General features: G+C 31.0%; 1 pseudogene; it reads left to right on the plus strand.

The window, feature by feature from the left end:
* Nucleotides 1-10894: 10894 nt before the first annotated feature.
* On the plus strand, nt 10895-11467 carry LOC111035168 (annotated as a pseudogene).
* Nucleotides 11468-16599: the final 5132 nt, after the last annotated feature.

Raw genomic sequence — 16599 nt, forward strand, 5'->3', positions numbered from 1 at the left:
ACCTTTTGAAAAATATTACTTTTTTGATATAAATATTTTAGGTGTCGATATTACATTTTGTGTTTTCATTTTCGTTATATACGTCATCGTATCACTTCAATGTTCGCAGGTCGACGATTTCTCGCATTTTTGATTCAGCCGACTAATTCGCAATAATATTATTTTTAATCCTATTCTTTATGGTCTTATATAATATAATAATAACAAAATGTTTAACAGTTAGTTTGTCAACTGTCTCGTCGACAACGACGAGAGTGGGTAACGATTATATTACAGATTACGTACGTGTATTTTTTTTCTCTTTCAACCGAGCAGAGATTATCGCGTCCGACAATTACGGTAGAATCACAGACATGTCTGTCGGTAGAATTTATTCACCAAAATTCATACTATGTACTAGTAATATTATTCACTGCAGCCTTACACATTTTTATTGCTTATCACGTGTATTCTATTCCGAAACTCGACACTATGTTTTACTGCAGCAGCAGTAAAAATGATATTATAATACAAATAATTATAGTCTAACGCAAAATGTGTATTGGTACATTGTTCATTGTCAATATATATGGTATACTTGATACATCGATTCGATACGTTTTTCCTGACAATTTAATTAATTACGAGTTATAAGGTGAACAGTTCGAGCGGCAACTCTGCCAAACCAATTTTTCTTAGACAATATACGAGTACATAATATATATTATATCCATTTCGGTATATTACAGTGTATTATATATACGGAAGGAAGTATCAGATTCAGGATTACTCGTTACCGTTCCTTATATAGTATACCTAGAGAAAATTGCAATCGTCGGCGTTTTGATATCATTATAATGATTTTTGAACGAAAAAATCGGTACGTACATTTTTCGCGTCACACTGTTCACCACGGTTGATTTTCATTTACATTGATTGAATTAATACCGTGACAGAATATTGATCGCACTGATGTAGGTATGCTGCATAACAATACTCACACTGACTCGTGATTCGTGAATATAGTAATTTGCATGATTTATGATACATGATATGGTTTTGAACTTTAAGTTTCAAAAATGCTTTAAATATAACTAAGTCGAAAGACTTGAAATATCACCACTATATAGTATGCGTTTTGGCCTTTACAAAATAAAGATAAGTGGAGCGACGAATAAATCTGTTACGAATTCAAATTAACCTTCATAATGTTTCCTTCGGCGGGATGCAGGAGCAGGACCAAGAATACTTAACTACCAGTAATGGATTTGATTCGTCTAGGGAGGGAGGATATCCTTTTGATCCAAAAATTCTTCTTTTAACTATTTGTGACCACTGACCTCTGAATGTGATATCACAACTTTATCTACAGAGACCGTAATTAGTTTAGATAGTACCATATATAAACCATCTTTATTCCTGTAGTCGCATAACCTATAACCAACCAGAGTGTGGTTTGGGGGTTATAACACTTCCCCTCCCCCCAGAAATTTATTTCTAGTTGCGCCACTGTCTCTACTCACAATAAATATTACTAAAATACAAAAGACCCAAGATATTTGTTTCCATAAAAAAAACAATAATGTATACCTCATAGCCCGCCCAAGTATACCAAATGCAAATAGATTATTCCGTGAAAAAAAAAATAAACTTGAATTTGCCAAACCTTTACTTTTAATACGATATGCACTAAACGTACATCGGAGCAGAAACGCGTGGTCGTCTCGGGTGCATTACACGAGCAATTTTGAGGGGAACCAATTTTTTTTACGTATCAAATTACCCAGAACCCTATATATTGGACTGCAGCTGTGATGAAACACAAGAGGCGTTTTTTTCATAAACCGCACAGCATAAATGGTTTTTTGGTCATTTTCATTCTACGCTTAACAAAAATTTAAATATTATTATTTACCCCGTTCGAACCGGAAAATAACCATAAGAACGTGCCACGCAAACACATCGTGCGTTAAACGATCGAAACTATAATATATGTAAATTGCAGTGGCCATACATATTATATATGTATTAACTAAACATTGTACTATAGGTACAATAATATTATATTATTATTAAACACGTATTATAACGCTCGCCACCGCCACGTGGATGCTGCAGCGCCAAGCACATACTCGTTTTTAGTACATACTTTTCCGTGTCTATCGTACCCTATCAGTAAATTATAAATTATAATTTATTAAACAAAATACAATACGCATAATATACAGCGCACGACGACCCGTGGTTTGCGGCGGCGGGCACATCGCCGCCGCCGAGCTCGGACTACTACGCAAAAACCCCGCTCCACCCGTCCCGCGCTTAAACGCGGTCCGCCGCCCGATCGATGCGCGTCCATCCGCACGGAGGTACGCAGTACACAATATGGCCGTGTCCTTGACATTGAACGAGATTCGTTTCTTTCCCCTTCGTCTCGAACGTATACGCACACAATGTATATAATACACGAGTATAATACGAGAGCACTATGCCACTGCATCTCTCTCTCTCTGTCGATATATTTATTTATACCTGAAGTGAACCTTCTATTGATCAAAGTTTTCTGTTTAATGAAATATTTTTGAGAACCAAACATGCAAAATTAGAAGCAAATTTGTTTGATTCTATCTAACGGATTTCTCTATAATACTAATATTTTTTGTTGCTCATGACTTCATCATAATATGAACGTTTAACAGCAGTGTAATGGCGACAGAGACGTATAATAATGATTAATTTTATATATACTCACTGCGTACATAATAAGTGTACAAGACGAGTCCGAAAACTGCATATTCGTCTTCGTCTTCACTTCAACGATGTACATCAACGATTTTTCCGTGAACTACGAAATACATTAAAACCGATGTACACAAATATATAGCGCTGTATTTTAAATATTTTGGTAATTCGCCGGGTCAATCTTGCCCTGTAAATAGCTAGTATTGCATAATACGCGGGTGTAATATTTATGCTAATTAATATAAACTAGTCTTCTGTTGAAAAAATAGATTTTAACGATTTTATGAGTCGTTAATTCTGAAACAATTTACTGATATTTTATTATGTACTTATAGTGTATAATAGGCAATACGAAAAAAAGAACAATATTTTTTTGCGTAAACAAACAGAATAATAGTTTCATAAATTGTGACAAAAGAAATATAAACTAATATAAACTAATATGTTAACATTTCGGTTTTCCGAGTTATGTAGCTATGCGCCTCGGTGACACCATCTAAAGCGCTGCAGAACTGACCGCTTCACTCCCTTCCAAACTGAGGAAAATCGCGATCGGCGGCGAGGGGCTCACGGCTTAGTGGTTATCGCTTCCGGGTCCATCCGTCCTTCCTGTAGATCTCTGGAACTATTCTTTACCTCAGGTCCCCGTTATCGATTCTATATCAACGACATCGACCGTCTCTCCTTAGAAATAATTATCATCAGTGTGGCTATGATGTCTTCAACGACTTCATTGATCGCGTTAAATTCGATTTCATCGAAGGTAGCTGATTCGTAAGAGTCCATTGTGGTATTTTTGTTTTCAGATTGTTTAGATCTCATTTTGTCTGTACTCTGAACTGCAAATGGATTATAAATAAAATATATTGATTTGGTAAGATATCTTTCAGCTGACATCTACTCAACACCTTCGAAGCACGCTAAGACAAATCTACACAGGTACAGACACAGACATCGAATATGCGGATATGCTTGCAAAAGATATAATTGTAAATATTAAATATTATAACAACTGTAACGTACCTATATTTTATTATAGTTTTATAAAAAAAAAAAATTAAAATGAAAGGTATTACAATCGACAAAAAACAACAATACCTGCACTGCAGCACGCCTCCCATACAATCAAAATACCAAAAACTACACGACATGATGCATACCTATGAATAATGTATAGAATAATGTTAATATTTATCCATACGATGGCTCAGTGGCACGAGAAACTCCAATGTCACTTTTGGGTCAATCGTTTTGGAAACATTTTTCACCTGTTAGTCTTATACCTTATAATACATACAAAGTGATCTATACAATCATTATTATTTATCACTCATTATTTCAAAAAATATCATATTTTATAGTTTTTTAAATTAATTTAGTATCAATGTAAGTTGCAACACTATTTTTTTAACGTTATACTTTATTAAGTATTTACTTTTTTTTTAATGTCAATTTCCATTTATAATTTCATATTCCGACACAGAATATTTTTCGGAGTATTTCGACTAATAGAAAATGAATTTCGAAAAACTGAAAGAATAGTTAGGTGATTATAGTCAAAACTTTATAAGTATTTTGTATAATAATATAGTTACTTATATACCTATAACTTAATTTATTAACTATACTCTTTCAAAGTTCAATTTTTACGTATTAAAGTAAAAGTATGATTGAAAAATATTCTATTTTGGAACATAAATTAAAAATATGGAGTCATTCAAAAATATAATATTCTCAAAAAAGTTAAAATTTTTCGAAATAATGACAGAAGACACTTAAATGTATCACCTTATGACTTGTATAGTTGTATACAATATGATAAATACCTATAATCTATATGGTATTATATTATAGTAATAGGCAATAGCCAATATAAGTAACTAACAATTATTTATTTTATCATTTCCAATCTTTTTAACCTATATGACGCACAGCGAGGTGCGTTCGCAGTTTTGGTTTAAGTCTAAAATGAATAATATTATCGCTTAATTTGAACGACATGTTATCTCCAAGAAATATTCCGTTTCGATATCAGTGCATAAAAATATAAGTACGTGCGCCAAACCACGGAATGGCCTATATATATTTTCTACAAGGGTATTATATGAAAAAAAGGCGCATTTGTTCAAGACTTTTTTGCATTGTACATTTATACTTGTATATTATAATGTATATTTATTATTTAACGTCATATTAAATGCGCACGTAAACATTAAAGGCCAAACCAGTCGAGGTCGCGATTTTTTGTTTACTACTAATGTGTATCTGAGCTTCTACTATTCAGACGGCCGCGGTATGTTATATATATTTAGCTAATTTACTACACATATAAACGCGTGGTAGTGATAAAACGTGAACTCACGATAGCAAATTTACGAAAAAAAAACTTAGTCGACAAAAAACATTATATAATTTCATTTCATTTATTTCATTTATTTCAATGAGGAATAACAACCAGCCGCTCACGGCCGACGAACAGAAAAAACGCATAGGTACCTATAATATTATAATTTACAATAATCTTCTAAAAACCTATAGGTATAATACGCAGCGCGTGCGTTCCGCGTGTTTCTTGTCTCGGATTACTAGTGCAATTAATATTTTATACATCGGAAATTAATAGGATGTCAGCTCACCATTTTGTTTTTTCTCTCTGACCCAGCCTTCTTTAACAGAACCAGCCCTGTGTTGTTACTTTTAATATATTAGAGTGAATTTATCTATTATCAAATTTTAAGCTAAAAACATTACCTTTGTGGCTATAGTGTCCCTAAATAGTGACGTTTGTACAATATTTTAAATTGTATACAATTGATAAGCATTTTTAAACTGTAATAATTTACACGCTCATATAATTTACATAAAAATTAAAATATTTTAAAATAGCCAACGTAGGACTCAAGTAGGTAATGTTCTTAACTTAAGATTGTATACTAGGTGAATTCAGTCATATATTAATAGTTATAATATAGGGTTAATTCTTCTAAAAGTAAATTTGCTATGCCGCACGTGAGTCCAACGGCGTAATATGCGTAAAATTGGCGAGACAGCGGCTGACGTTCGTCGGCTATAGGGGGCCAGAAGAGGTGTCTATTCTCTATAGTCTATAGCTCTACTATGACTACTACAGTAGTAAGTTGTAGGTTGTAGCGTAGTACTATGTACCGTCTACATACCAACTTTTAAATTTTTTATGAAAAATTATACTTCCTTATTCATTTCTTCTTGAACTAAGTTTTGCTGAAACAATAAAAATACGATTTAAAACGTATACAAAAGAGTGTATACATTTTTGGTGAAAACCCGTTTTGTGTTTAAAAAATCAATGGAATTCGAATACTTGCTTATATTACATTAATAAGCTTGCATTATACTGCAGTAGTGTAGTGTGTATGAACCGATCAGGATTGATCATCGTTAATCAATTTTTCAATAAAAATATGAACATAAGTACAGTCCTAAAGAGAATAATAATATACATTAAATTATATGGGGTACTAAATACTAATAGTATAGACTATATATAGGCAGTTTAGATCTAATAACAACAGTATATCGTCTACTCGTTAAGTATAAATTGTCTATTAAATTCATTTTTAATGGTATGAAAGCTATATAGTCATCGATTAAAATCACTTAGATTTCCATCTAAGCTTGCCGAGTTGTTTTATAAATACATTAATAGATTATTATAGTAAATACATGTAAATTACAAGTAGTTCTAAGTCTAACCGCAAACCGCAACTATAATAATATTATGGTACCTGGCAGTTGGCACCCAATATACGTGCCTATATTATACGTCGTACTTATAATATTTTATGATGTTGGACTATAATATGCATTGCTTAGGTGCATCTGCAGGTTTTTAGGTACATCGTGCATAATATTGAAATAATTCAAAATTTCAAAACGTTGACGAATTTTATGGCGTGGAATTCGTACCGAAGTATCCACTTAATGTACAATCATCAATCACCTCTTTAGACACTTATTAGTTATTATGCTGTTGTTATTTGTCGTAACCGAATACTTTTACCGCACGGTAAGTGTTAATTATATTAATTGATCTGTAAGTTGCAACGTCGATTGTCGTTACAAGTTTATAATAACCGGACGCAGAACGAGGCGTATAATAATGTTATATTATTATCAATAAACGAGTGGACGACTTCAAGACTAAAATCTCGTGAACTATTTGCATTAACTAAAAATATATATAATATATCATATTAATTATTATAATATATAGGTAGAGTCGTGTGATTTGTCGATTTCATTTACGACACAATCATCATCACACTACAGTAGTATGAAATTGAATTCCTTATTTGAAGCTGTTCAAGTATGTACTTTGTACCACCCACCACCGCCGACCTTGTTTTGAATATCAGAATTTATGACTTATTTATAGTGCTTTTGTGTTGCAACTGTAGATACATTATATTATTATAATATTCACACGATCGATTATATTCAGTTTTCGATCAAGCTAATTTTAATTTTTCACAGATTATTGAAGTTACTGCAATAATTATTCGAATGTTATTCTTTAGGTTAATAAATAGTAGTTGAGTAGAGGAAATTCAACAAACAAATTGTTACATTTGTCATATATAATAAGCGTGTTTAGTGAATTAATCAAGAACGGATGTCTTTAAAAAAAATTGATCGTTTAATCAAAACCGGTTGCGACTATAGCTGCAGTTTCAGTGTGTTCTGAAGTTATGTCGACGACTCGAGTGCGTCATGCAAATTGTGTAATGAAATTTAAAATGTTGTACAACAATCGTTAATTATTAATTAAACTTTTTACGTGAAATAAATAGTGTTATAATAATAATATATACCTACATACAAAAACAATATATAAATATATTTATTTAAACTCGAAGTACTTATATGTATATATATATATATATATATATATTATATATATATATATATACACTGCAAAACATTAAGACGATGAGCTATAGTTAGACACACTTATTTTTTTTTATTTTATCTTCAATAGAAAATAAATTATAATGCACAATGGACGTTTTAATTGCTGCGGGCATGGACCCAAAAAATGTAAATTATATATTTATATATTATACATATATATAACAAATAAATTCTTATTTTTAACTCATATCTGCGCAAAAATTCTCCCCCCGAGTGCAAAACCTAATAAATTAAAGTCATAATACAATTAATTGTTAAATAATCATACATTATATTTGTTATAAATCCCTACTATGCGAATTTTGGCATATTCTTCAGAGCTTACCCCAAATTATTATATTATTATTATACGTAGACTTATAATCTATACAAAGCACGCGTATCCGAAAATATTATTGGCATTTTGACACGCAACATAATATCTATCGATAATGTTATAATATTATTAACAAAACGTCACCACAATTAATTTCATATAAAACGCACATTAGGTGCATTCCTCAGTCACAGTGATAGGAGGATTTAAGGTTTTTAACAGTGCCCTTCAATGAACGTGTAAATATAATACATATGATAGAAAATTCATATGGAGTTTATATTTTATCGTCTATTGTCATTTGTTATTAAAGTAAATAACATCATTATAACACGTATCATTGTTCTCTTAACTGAAATTGAAAAACAAATTTTTATTAATGGTGTAATAAAGCAGACATTTATAGAAATTGATGATAATATAACTACAACAAATAAAAATAAAACATTCAAAAATAACAGTTTTTAAACGGTAAAAAATGTATCTACAATAATTTTTATGTATAGGACTCTTAAGGTTTATTATGTACTATTGTTTATTCAATTTAATATCTGATTTTTTTACTTCTGTTATTGGTTTCAGATTCAGATTAAACAAATCATATGAAGTCGTTGGGGGCCTAAGCAGTTTAGTGAGGACTATATAGTTGGCCCCAGAAGTCCTGTATCACCCTAAGTATACCTAGTATCTCCATATATAGGTCCGTGATACATCAATATATTTAAATGCTGTTTTTTCAACAGCCTAATATACAAAAATTTCAAATAAAATTTGAAACTCATACATTTCTTATAGATAACTGTAGAGAAAACCGCATTTAGATACCTATATTGATTTGGCACGGAGATAATTAGCGTTATAATTTGGGACAAATAGTGTAGTGAGAAATTATGATTATTAGTTATTAAATATTATATTATAAATTAAGGACATTATTGAACACAATAAATAATGAATACAAAATAAAGAGACGTGAATAATTTTTGTTTAGCGAGTTTCACGTTTAATTTAATATTTATTTGGTATGGGTATATATATATAATTAGTTATTCAAATTTATAGTAATTATGGATCCAAGAAATATCTATAATTTATTAATCAACACGTATACACGAATTGAAATATATTGTTTAGAAAAATAAGAAAGACGGAGAAAAGACTTGGAGAAATTTAAGATTACCACAATTTAACCAATGGGTATTTGTTATGTATATATTCAGGTATTATATTGTATACACGTTCTTTCCAGCGTGCGCTGCAATGACTATACATAAAATTATAAATAATATGATTATGATACATGTTGAAAACACAATATTAAAGTGAGTGCTGTAATGTAGAAAACATTATTATTGACCCCTTTGCTCTTTGATAGACTTAGTTTCTATTAATGAATGTGATTCAATCGAGTATAATCAAAATACTTTTATATCCTTGGATCACGTGTCAGCGCCATAGGTAGATACACAACAGTTCCTGCAGTAGCATCGCCAACCAATGAAAACATACTTGAGAAACCCTGGAGGTCGATGTAGAAAAAATGTACAAATAACTAAAAAAATCCTCATGACAATTAAAAAATAAATTAATATTATATGTAGGTAATACACTACAACTACAAATGTATAGTGAAAAGATAAAGTAAGGTTAGCCGTTAGGTAATATTAAAGTTGTATCTTAAATATGTCTTATATGTTTTTTTTCCTATTTAAATGTTTGATTGATAATTAACACGTGTATATTATTTAACTAAAAAAATGCAATACTTAAGTTTAACAATGTATTTATGGAGTTCCTAAATTCGTATTATATTACAACGGGATTCGGCAGTTAAATAATGTGTACAACTGTACAAGTATTTCACGAATTCACGATATCTACGGTAGATTCTCATTATTATAATTTATAGATACTGAGTATGCAAACATGTAATTAAGAAAAATACTATACTTGTTGTGCTTTTGAAAACAAAATAATTGTTATGCTCGACATACTTTTGAACTAGTTCATCAGCTAAATGTTTTCACATCAGATATGATATTTGTAATTATCTGCAGCATTACATCGATCTACAGAGGCTAATACCGAAGTACATTTCAATGAGAGAGGATTATAGGTACTTGTATCCCTATTCCTCATGGGAGTCCCCAGACACTTTTTTAAGGGGGGAGGAGCAAAGGAAATTTAAAATGGAGAATGATAATAGACAATATGTTTGGGAAACAGATTTATAATTCCAGGGGGGGGAGCAAGCAAGTGCCCCGTCTTGTCATCCCCCGGGGACGCTCATGCTATTCCCTAAGAAATATGCTCGGTAGTTGGTTACGATTACACGTACAATGTCATTGATTGCATATTATGACTGTTCAATGACATTTCTATTATAATTATTTGACTTTTTAATTTATAACCCAACTTTTTTCGGTTTTGTAATAGACTATTGACGGTATGGACTTAAGATGATGTTTATAAATCCTCCTCGCCTCCTAAAAAATTAATTATTTTCCCAGTATTATTACTTTCGGATATATTATTAATAGTTTTAATATGATAAATAGATAATAAGTAATAAGACATATATAATTTGTGTGGGCAATAAAATGTATATTGTTTATTGTACTTATGTCTTACGGTCACGGAGTGTCCTAGATCCAACTCCAAGTGTAACATTTATCTAGTTTTTTTATGGTTCAAATAGAAATTTACAATTTTTCTGATCTTATCATCTCGATAATGACGAGAAGTACCTAAATTGCATTGTTATCTATCGTATTGTGTATATAATATTATGTTATATAATATTTTTGCTGGAAATCGGAAAAAAAGGCAATTGTAAAAAAAGCTACTGGAAAAAAATCCAATGACCCATTTTTGTTTTTTTTTCAAAAATTGTCAACAGGTAACTCCAGATATTTTAAATATTTTACTTAATCAGTGAGAAGCATAAAATATATGTGGTTATTTTGTAGCTTAGCCCTTTCTACTATCTTCTTTCTCGTTAAAAGGTTTTATTTCATTTGTTGGTTATTTTATTTAATCATTTCTTAATATGTCATATATATATAACATATAGCAAACTATTTTAAGGATAGAAGCAAAAAATGTCTCATTCACGTAAATTCATGACCGAAGAAGCTCATGACTTGTTGGAATATTTTGATCAAACATACGTAAATGGGGCATACAGAAATTGTACTGGCCAAGGAAGTACATCAAAATTCCGAAAAGTACCATCTCTTTTTCCACCTGAAATTTGGAATGTACACGAAAGTACATTACATAACATCGAGCGTACAAATAACCAAACTGATGGTTTCAATAATAGATTTTCGAAGTTGTTAAACCATAAGCATCCTTTCTATTTGGAACCTCATTAAGAAAATGACACTGGAAGTTGCAGCCGACGAGACAAAACTCCAGCAACGGTTATTAGGCACTGACCAACCAAAAAAAAAAACTTAAGAAGTATGAAAAAATGCAATTTATTTTTAAAAAAATATGTGAAGAATATAGAGATAAGCAACGTGATCTACCGAATTTTTTGTTTGCTATATCTCATACCACAAGGTTTACATTATAAATTATATTATGATAAATTTATGTTTTATATTGACGTGATATTTATGCAATATTTTTAAATTTTAAATTTTATTTTAGCTTATTAGGTAAAAATGTTTACAATTTTACCAACAATAAACGTGACTTAAAATATAATGTTATACTTAGTATATTTACTAATACCCCATTTACTACCCTACTCATTATATTTATATTTCTAAATAAAATTTTATATTTGGAATTATTATATGTTTTAATTAATTTTTGCAAAATAGAATATATTATTTTAAGTCTGTGGTGTTAGGAAAAAAATTAACTATACTGCATTACTGCATATTTGCCATATTGGTTTTTTCTATATTTATACTTGTACCTATGCCTTTTTTGCATTTGCTTTTTTTTCTTGTTTTTTTTTCCCATTGCTTTTTTCAACTGCCTTTTTTTCCTAAATTTATTTTTGCTATATGTAGCAACCGCTCAACATTTTTTACATTTATGGCAAATAAACGAAAGTTCAAAACAACTTACGACCCTGTAACGACTTCGTGCAAATAATGATTATGTACACTGGACTCCGGGGAACGGATATTTATTATTTAGTATTTACATTATTTATTTATTTTCAGGATGCATAAGAAAATAAAAGTGTGTCTAGATATTTTTCGAACTGTCATTTTCGAATAACCATGTTTAGTATTTCGATATAAATATATAACTATTACCCTGACCTATCTATTATAGGGAAATGTATCAACAGTACTGGGGTGTATTTATGGAGTGGAAGTGAAACCTGGTTCGCCTTTTCTCAAAAACCTCTCTATGTAAAATTTCATACTTTTTTACAATAATTATAAGTTAATATTTTATGAACTTTTTTTGAAACTTATAATTTATAAAATGAGGTATTTTGAATTTTTGAATTAAATATTTAAAAAGTATGTTATTATTATTATTATTAATGTATCTTAAACAGTGGACGTGCTAATGCGCAGAAAAACCATCCAAACCCTTCTTCATATTAAATATTTCGAAATACGCCTATGATGTTGATCCAATAGTGCAATAGCAATACTGCAATAAACATGTCATGAGATGATAAATAAATCGGACAATATAGGTACTCCAGTACCGCCTGCTTCAGTGTAAATTGTCGTTTAGGTATTATAATATATTAAATCACCGATCTTGTGATCCATTCATCTCAAACGGATATTGTCATCATTCTTTTAACGATAACTAATGCAAGATTTTACATGCGACAACAAATTCTCGCATATTAATGCAATATTAGAATTCAATTTGGATATCATAGTAAAGTTCTTCGTTAAGGTATGTTATATATTATGTAGGTATAGAGTTTAATAGCTTTATACTGTAGACACTGTATAATAGCGTATTTATACAGGGACCTGTGATGGATTTAGCCCCCTCCCCCCCACATTGAAATTCCAATGGGTGGTATATCAATTATCAATATAATTTTTTTTTTTAATTTCAGAAGGGGGTTTAATTTTCATGTTATATTAACTATTCATTAATATAATATTTTGTTATTTATAAAAGTCATAAAATTACGATTTATACACTTCCGAGTTCTATCTTCAACAATCATAAAAACATAAAAAAAAAGCAATTTTTTACTATAATCTCTAAAGACGTGCGACGGTAAACACGCACGCTTCGGCGGTGACGATACGCATGACGTGCCACGCGGCGGCGGCTGTGTTGTTGTATACTTGTATGTGTTAGAGAAATGAAAAAACTGCGTCTTAAAAATATATAAATATTATTTGGTTGGTTACGCACAGAAGACGCGACGGCACACCCCGAACGCCGCCGCCGCCACCACCAACGGTGCGCCGGTCCAAGGTCAACGTGATCGCATCGCTGCCTAGCTGGAGAGAAAATAGGAACCAGAAGCAAAACAGTTTTTAATAACAATAATAATGAAAATACCCCTAATGCGCATGCGTGTCGTCTCACAGGAGTCGTACAATAATATTATTGTTGTTGTCGTTGTGATCATCACCGATCACCCACGTGTTGTGCACTGTACAGCCTGTTTGGCAAGTATTTCGTTTGCTCACCACCAGTCACCACCGTCTTTTTTCACGATTACTGTTTTGCCAGGATTTTTGGAAAAAAAATCTCATAGCACCGTCTCATGAGATCAAAATGCCAATTGTTTCGCCCGAAATATATGCTTCAGTGGTCCCAATGTTGAATTATGTACAACCATCGTGTTTCTTATATTTCCCCAAACACAAATATTATAATACTTATTATTGTTTCTCCGCTTATTCAATACACCTGAGCTTGAGAATACCCGTGTAATATTAAAAGAAAAATATTTGAATATGCTCACAAAAAAGTCCGTACAATATGGTGGTAACAAAAAAAAAAAATATTTTTTTTCAATTTGATTATAACAGTTTGAGCAAATGCTTAATTCAAATTGCATTCTGCATAATTTGTCATGTTTACTAAACCACTAGAATCTAATAAAACATTTACTTATAATACATGTTTATGTGTACAGCATCAGGTTAAGGTTTCACCAAAATCTTATACATATACTTCTTTATAACCTACCTGTACGTTTTTCCGACACCTCTGCGTACTAGACTACCGTCTGGCGTCTGCTATGAAGTATTTACTACCTAGTGTAGCGCTTCGATATCGTTTGGTATCACGTTACATTTATTTCGCATTCAGTCTGAGTGTCTCATGTTATTAGTACAGTGAAACGAATCTATGTCATAAAAAGATGAAGTTGTTATTTTTCACACAGTCAGATTATATAGAAGTTAGCACTTGAAAACTCAGATTTGAGTTTCGTTTTATTCAATCATAACGATTTGAGAGCCCGATGGTAGATAAACATATTAGTATGCACACAACATGTTTATTATTTATCGCGAGTATGCTCGATCATATCTCATAATAACAACAATAATATTATTATCGTCCGTAAATGATAGAAAAAACTCGATGCATGGAGTATGTATGGAGACACGTCATTTTATATACATATAATATATATAATATAATAATAATAATATTTAAAAACATATCACTATAAAAGGTTCGGATCGAACACAGTTTTTATCGTTTAAAATTTCATATTAAACTGAATATAATAGCGTACAACGTTTAATATAATAATGTATATCCGTAATTTACGCGTACACAGTAAACAATATAGTATAATAATATTATTTTATTATCAAAATATATGGTTGGTAGTCTTGGAACACCCCGCTCTCGTTAGTTTTTCTGAGAACCATCATAATTTCGTAATCCGCGTTTAATCTGAAGTTGGAATACGACGAATATAATAATAATATAATCATTAAATTGTGTTCCTGTGTTGTTCTGTTAGATCTACAGAATTTCACCGAACAAAATCATGCACTCGACGAGTACGTTCGTACGTATAGGTAGGTGAGTGGGTGTGTCTTTCTGGTAGTGGTTAAGCATGTAGCAAGTATGCATAATATTATAATAATATAATAATATATTATAGTAGGTAAGCGTACTTGATCCGGGGAAGCGTATAGAATATAATAATAATTAATCCGTGCAACTAACTGATTCGAGTGTTTACCTTTCGATAACCGTTTCAGGAAATGGTCTCGTATACAATATGATAGGTATCGTCGAGGCAAGTTAATAGCTTGTATACATACGCATACAATAATAATACATAATAGCATACGAGTTTAAAAATAAAACCGACACATGGTACAGTGTAATTTGTTTACTGTCGAAAGTCGTTTGAAACAAAATAATGACAAGACCAACTTTTTCTATACCACCACAGTCGGCGTGCAATATACGCTGTAGAGCCGTAGAGGCATAGAGCCTAGAGGGTTAGAGCGGTTAGACAATTAACATTTACAGCACCCCAGACTGTCTGTTTGCAGTTTAATAATGTATTAATATCTGTAGACCATTATAAACTAGTAGCTTAGCAAGTTAAAATAGAATGATTATGCGAACGGTCTTAATAATAATTCATACCGTTAATGTTATAATACAGCTACAAATTACAATAATGAATAGCATATGCTTAATAACTATACTCGGACGCAAAAAATAACGAGTCATTCGTTGCTAGGTAGAGGTAGATTTGTATCTTTATAACTATATTCAATTTCGTGACCAGTTTTTTTGCGTCTATAAACGATGTGTATTATATCAATGAAGTATACATAACTTTTGTAGTTTTGGGTGTACAAAAATTAGACGATTTTTGTAACGGTTTGCTATTGCCATGGATATTAGTATAACAATAACACTATAATAGCAATGTAGCATACTACTTATGATATGTATACAAACGAAATTTTTTCATTACATTTCTTAATAAGCCTTTTACTCAAAATTCTAAATAAAAAACCTTATTAACCTTTGATTCTGATTCATTTGTGAACTTATTTTTATTGTTGAAAATGATCGGATTCATATCCTTTTAAGAATGATGGTGAGATGGACAAATACGATTTATTGTCCACATCTTACATTTAATAAACTATAGGTACTATTTAGAGTATAGTTGTACCCAGTGGTGTAACTTGGAGAAGACTAAGGTCTAAGGGTCCTCCCTCAAATTTCAAGAAAATTTATAAAATGCTTTAAGTGTTCTGTGAATCTACTACATTAGACGTAACGATACATTAGAATTGCAATTAGTATGAAGGTTGATGCAAAAGTATTAAGTGTTATATAGTCATACCAAACTTACAATATTTCATAAAATCTTTATCAAAAAAATTCCATGCGTGAATCTGACACTTTTCCGCATAATTATCACATTCAACAATTCAGGAACGACCTTCCGAATTTCCAAAATTGTTTTTCTATGATTCCAATTCGTATTTTAAAATATTTAAATTCATACGGAAAAAGTGATAATTTAAACGCTCGTGGACATTGTGTACTTCCCCACATATTGTACATATAACTATAGGTGCATAAATTATTAAGTTATACGTACTGGAGTTACCCACAGGCTCCCAGAATTAGATAATTTATGTACATTTATATGTCTACAA

The sequence above is a fragment of the Myzus persicae genome, unplaced genomic scaffold, assembly GCF_001856785.1.
Source record: "Myzus persicae strain clone G006 unplaced genomic scaffold, MPER_G0061.0, whole genome shotgun sequence".
Classification (NCBI taxonomy): domain Eukaryota; kingdom Metazoa; phylum Arthropoda; class Insecta; order Hemiptera; family Aphididae; genus Myzus; species Myzus persicae.